The sequence below is a fragment of the Corapipo altera genome, unplaced genomic scaffold (genome assembly GCF_003945725.1).
Source record: "Corapipo altera isolate COAL_440 unplaced genomic scaffold, ASM394572v1 1, whole genome shotgun sequence".
Classification (NCBI taxonomy): domain Eukaryota; kingdom Metazoa; phylum Chordata; class Aves; order Passeriformes; family Pipridae; genus Corapipo; species Corapipo altera.
This window is the reverse complement of record NW_020884873.1, coordinates 21,309,942-21,315,941: the sequence shown is the minus strand read 5'-3', so window position 1 is coordinate 21,315,941 and position 6,000 is coordinate 21,309,942. Positions and strand designations below refer to the sequence as shown.

At 34.5% G+C, this 6,000-nt stretch overlaps 1 long non-coding RNA gene across 2 annotated transcripts in view; it reads left to right on the top strand.

The window, feature by feature from the left end:
• The first annotated feature begins 3,255 nt into the window (after positions 1–3,255).
• LOC113959612 overlaps positions 3,256–6,000 on the top strand; it is a 52,236-nt gene continuing 49,491 nt past the window's right edge. For both annotated transcript variants that reach the window (XR_003531875.1, XR_003531876.1), the window contains exons 1-2: positions 3,256–3,586; positions 4,509–4,643. This is a non-coding gene — a long non-coding RNA (uncharacterized LOC113959612). The remainder of the gene's footprint in view (positions 3,587–4,508; positions 4,644–6,000) is intronic.

Here is a 6,000-nt window from a genome sequence, read left to right as displayed (position 1 = left end):
TAGTAATTACACAGTCTGTTTCTTTGGGCACCTAGTCTGCTCCCCAGCCCCTTGCCATTCTGATCTGGAGGATGAAAAAAAGGGTCTCATTGATGAAGAACAGTTGAGGAAGAATTCCCTTTAGATTTTTTTTCCCTGTGTATTTTAATAAATAAATGTGAGATCTAAAAGTATTGGCATCTACTGCCTAAGCTAAAAGACAATGTCTGCATGATGTCTATATGAGGTGTGTGACAGGAGGAAGAATCGTCACACTCTGAGCTTGACTTATTCTTGTTTGATGAAGAGAATGAGTGAATGTCCAGGATGCCCATCAGCTGCATGATGAAGAATCATTTATATTAAAAGAGATTTAACTGAAAGTGTACAGCAACAAATATTTACTTACTTAGGTAGCACATTCCTGCTGTATTTAAGAGTTTTCTCAAAGGAGAATATCCAGAGCTGTGTGCAAAGAACCATGAAATTCTTTTTTTTATGTAAACTGTTAGTCAACTCTTCATTTCAAATGCCCTGTTTAGTCCCAAACAGTTTAGAAAAATACTTAGTTTGTGTCTTACTTCTAAAAAAATAATTTCATAAGGGTTCCTTGGCTCAGGGAAAGACTGTGGATAAATTCAATAGTTTTATACAATCCCCGTAAAGTCAGTTGCCTTGTGAATCTTGCAGGAACCATTTGAACATCTTACATATGTAAAGTTTGAAAATAAAGTACTGTGAGAACATGACTGAGTGTTCTAGGTAGGATGAAACTTGACTTCAATGATTTTTGTTTTGCAAAAGACAGATTTCTCATCCTTACTCCTCCAAAAAGGAAAAAAACCTTTTTATATTTTTTTATTGATGAGTTATTTTTAAGGAACAGCATTTCCCCTTTGTTACACAGAAATTCTTCTAGATGATTCAAGGTTTGTGTTGAGGTATGTGTGCATGCAGGCTTTTAAAATAACTACAGTGTTTAAAGGGAGTGTGAAAAGTCGTACTCCTATTGGAAAGTCAGGGTTCTAGTCACTAATGTTTAGAATGTGTTATTTTTTTTCAATGCATGAAAAATCTGCACCAAGACAGTATTTCTAATCATAAGTCATATAATGTTGATCACTTGAACACAGTGCCTAATTCACCCATTAGATGGCCCTTGAGATGGTTCTGATGGAAAATAAGTATGAAGCATAGGTTTAGATTCTCGTGGGTTTGCTACAAGTGACAGTTTGGTGGCTGCTTGCCAAGGGGTAAGAGGACCTTCAGGAGCTCAGCTAGCCCATCGTCTTGTCCCAGGGCAGCAACAGCTGCCTCTGCATCTTTCCAAAAACTGCTGCATCTGTCCGTATCAATTTTGGCCGGGACCGCTTGTGCAGTTTGTCAGTAATCCACATAATCTTAGTAACTGTCAGCTTTTTAGTTTAAATTCCTATTGGTAATCAATTTACATTTAGTGCTCCATTTCCACCATGCTGCAAACTCTTTCTTCCAATAAACTTTACTGAAAGTATTAACATACTTTATGCTCACAACTAGTGCCTGTTTAGTGGATGCAAATGCCTAATGGTGGATTTTAATATCTGAACAACAAAAGTCAGTTGTATAGTTCCCCATAGAAATAGATGACAATAAAATAGTTTTCTGTAGATAATCTGTTTGGAAATAAATGATTAATTGCCATAAATACATCCAAAAGTAAGTTGCTTGATTTTTCTCCCATTATTTCCCCTCTAAATTAAAATATCTGCTAAACTCTGTAGGTTTTCTGTAGGTTTTTAAGATATTTGTCCCTATAAGTTTTGCATTAACTTTGCCAATTTTGTATGAAAGTAAGGAAACCCATTATTTTTATAGTCACCTGGAAAATTTTCAGCCCAAAGAGTTTTTTAATATATTTATCTCTACATGATAAGAATTCAGTATTTTGAATAAGTTAGACCGTTTCTGACTCACGATATAGAAATCTCATGAGAGTGAAGCAAATGGCTAGGGTTAAATCACACACCCAGTTCCTATTAGGCTGGTTGAAAAAGGGGTAGGGAAATACTGTGCTTGCATTCTCCAATCTAAAGACTACATTTTTAAAGGCATGATAACTGAATAGAGATGTTTACTTAGCTGAGTTCTGTTTTTTTGAGAAGATGATGGTCTCATTTGTTTAGCAAGGGGTTAAACAGAAACTAATCCTTTAGGCTTACTTTGAAAGGTGGTTATCTTTCTAGCAAGAGAAAGCATTGTTTGCTTTGCCAGAAACAGGGTAATTGTTCCTTAAACCATCATGCTCTCTAAATAGATAAACTTCTTAGAAAGAGGAAGAATATAAATGGCATAAGCAACGTCTTTAGAAGATTCCAAAAACTAATAAAAATGCTTTCATTTATATCTAACAAACATAGGCATTTTGTGTGATGTAGGCTGTATTACAGCTTTTTGTGAAGAGATTATTTTTTGTGTGTGACAACTGCTTTAATATAGAAGTATCATAAGTTATGGGAAGCAGAACAGTAGTATGGTTGGCTCAAGTTAATTACATTTATTCAGATGAAATGCTGTTCTACTGTACTCTTCAGGACAAGCAGAGAAAATACTGAAACCTTTTTTAGCCAGTATTTATCTATTTCAATTCTTTTTGACAGTTTGTGTTGCATGTGTGCTTTAGCTACAGTGCTTTTATATCGACAGTTGGTAGCACAAGCCTTTTAAAGCACAAAGGGTAGCAGTACTTCAGCCAATCTGTGATAAAAGGGAAAAAATGAAATCACTATGGAAACTGCAGGAAGAATCTAAAAGCTTTCTTTATAAAGTAAACGTCTGATGTTTGTGACTGCGGGGGCAAAAAATTCATAAATCTGTACGATGCTATCATCTCTGATTTGTTATCGCAGCAAATGCCAAGTCTAAGCAGTCTGACCTTAGCCTTATTAAGTGCTTTCTTTTCAGATACAGTTATTATTTGACAATAGAGAGACTGCAGTGCTGCGAGGGGGAAAACTAATATATTTAAAATGTGTGTGTGTCTGTGTGTCTGTGTGTGTCTGTGTATGTGTATATATATAACTATCAATCTTTTTTACCCCGTGAAGCTTGTAGAGTTGGGAGGGCTGAATGTGGGAACTCAGGGACTACTATTCTGAGCACAATTGAGAAAACTATGTTTCGTCCCATTGCATGCACTTGTCTTTGATCTCAAATTGAAAATCTCTGAGCCTCTTCCTCCAATCCAAAAGCAAATAAATACTGAGAGAAAAAACCTCTCTCCTCTCAGCACATAGGGCCTTTAATACTGAAAAATGAAGGTGGGTGTAAGAGCTCTGATGAACCTGTTTGGACAACAGACAGCAAAAAAATACCTGTCTCGGTGGAGGAGTTTAAGAGCACTGCAGAGATCATCAGACAGTGCAGAATATCTTGGCTCACACAGGCCGTTCTCTTTATCTCAAAACAATACCAGCCAAGCTCCTCTGTACCTAAAACTGAAGAGCTGCAGGAGCAGGAGGACAGTAACTAATACAGCTTTTAAATTTGAATCTCCTTGTTTTTACTAAGAAAAAAAAAAAGAAAAAAGAAAAAAGATACATGAATTCAAAGCAAGATAAGATATCTGGTAAGTATTTTTATTCCATTTGGTTTCTTTAGATGGAAGATTTTTCTTTTAGTCATGTGTATCGGCTGTAAACAATATTAGGGCTTGATTGATTGTGAGGTTTTTGTGAAGTTTTTTAATTATAGAAAAATTTCATGCCTATTTTTGCATTTACAACTTTGATAGCTTTTGGATTTCTTTTTTTTTGTTGTTATGCTGTAATTAGTGTGCAAGCTTTACAAGTTTGATGTTTCAAGATGTTCTAAAGAGCACTGTTGTTCCCGGGCTCTTGGAATATAAATATACCCATTGGTAATATATATTATTGTATTTTATATATATACACACAATAACAGGTTTTAGTATTTGTTTTAGTATGGCAGTTTTAAAATATACTGATAATGACTGAAGCCAGGCAAGTACTTTCCGACTGTTTCAAGCTCTCTAAACAGAGTGAATATTTTAACTCTTGCTCAGTAAGTTAATATATGAAAATTTAATCTATGACAGATGACAGTATAAAGTTATTTGTCTATAAATGTAAGAGGCCAGAAGAATTCTTGATTATATTCTGATGTCATAGTACATTGGTGAATGCTACTGTAGTGTGTGCTTATACTATGAACAGAAAGATTTCAGGTTAACAGTAGAAAAACACAGACAATACAATTCTGTCTAAAGCAGGTCAGTCTTTCAGTAATGAATATAAATCTAAAAAAAAAATGTATTTTGACTTATTGGCTTCATTGCAGCTTTTTATGTGTACAATGAAAACCAGTTATCTGGGGGGGAAATTTAACTTTGTGGAATGTAATTAAATTGCTTTTTAAAGGCTTCCTTAAGCAGCACTAGCTGGAGGGAAGTCCAATAACATTTTTAGCTCTGAATTGTAATGACTTTGCTACATTAATAAATCAGGTTGTGTTCTGACTTTTATCAAAAGATTCCAAGGAAGAAAACTATCCACAGCAGGTTGAAGCTACAGGGGCAGTCCTGAATTGTTTTTTCCATCAAGCTACTTTTCTTCAAAAAGTGGACCTTCAAAAACAGCAATTCCCATGGGTCAGTGCTTAAAACGGTAGGTCCAAATCCATCAAAGATGATTAAAACAATTGATAAATATTAATTCCTGCTAACAAGTGAATTGTCAAACTGGAATATCTGTAATGTAGTCCGGTTATTTAAATCAGTGTTCTTAAGGAAGCAAGGGGAAAAATTCTATTCATGCTCATCACATTTGGGGTGGTGCTGGTGTTGTTTTGTGGGTTTGGGATATGTTTTGTGGGTTTTTTGTTTCTTTTTTTTATAAAGAAAATATCTTGTTCTATTCTATTTATCTCTGGTCTTAATATGGAACTGAGTACAAGATTGATCTAAAAAGTAAACTTTTTCAAAAGAGATGGTTTAATTCACTCTACAATGTGTGTATATGTCCTGTTGCTGCAATTCATGTACTACTAGTTAGCTAGGCAAGCGTTTGGGCTCAATGTTGAATGGAGTGAGGTTTTATAAAGTATGTATTTGGGACTCAGAATCTGAAACTTTACAAAAAGAAAAGCATTTGTTTGAACAGTGTTTTGGTCTGTTGATATTAGCGCTACAGTAATCAGGGAGAAAAAAAAGATACTACCATCTATTCATTTTTCCCAATAGAACACATATCAAAAGTGTAATCTGTAGGAGGAACGTGAACTGATGAAATGTACCTCTGATGTTGGTTTCCTATGCTTTTATGCAGAATGTTTATAATCATCTTGCTGAGTTGTAATCCCTGACATTTGCTTTCACAAAGCATCTTGGGGAGAATGCAATACCTAATTATGTTTCTGTGAAAGAGTTGAGAGGAAAAAAAGTTGTGCTCTTTAGCACATGATTTTAATAATATACATACAAAATTTTGGGGAAGACTAAGGATACTTAATCAGCTGTAATTCCAGGTTGTTTTATATTGCAGTGTGCAAATATAGTTGAACATGTGTTAATTGTAAGTTCTTTTCTGAACTGTGTGCTGTACTTGCCCACATCCAAAGCAAAACAGGCACTGTCTCCAGTCTAAATATTTTTGTATCTTTATGTTTTCTCTCTTACATTTTCCAGTATTTTCTGAGATAAATGAAATCTAGTTACCACATTTTAAATAAACTATCATGGTTAAAAAAAAGTTAAAAAATCAGTGCTTTCTCATATGATGTTTTACAGTAGCTTTTATATTAAGAAAATGAAGATCAAGACTAACAATGAGTTAAATTTGAATTGCAGCTCATGAAGATCACCTCATGTTATGTTCTTTTATATAGGGAACCAGCCATAAACAATGTGAAGTTGTAAAACTGACTTTTGATCTTGGGGGAGCTCACTTTTTATAGATAGGTTTGTCCACAAACTGAGGCAAAAGGTTAATTGAGGTTGCATATTTGAATACATTATGTGCATTT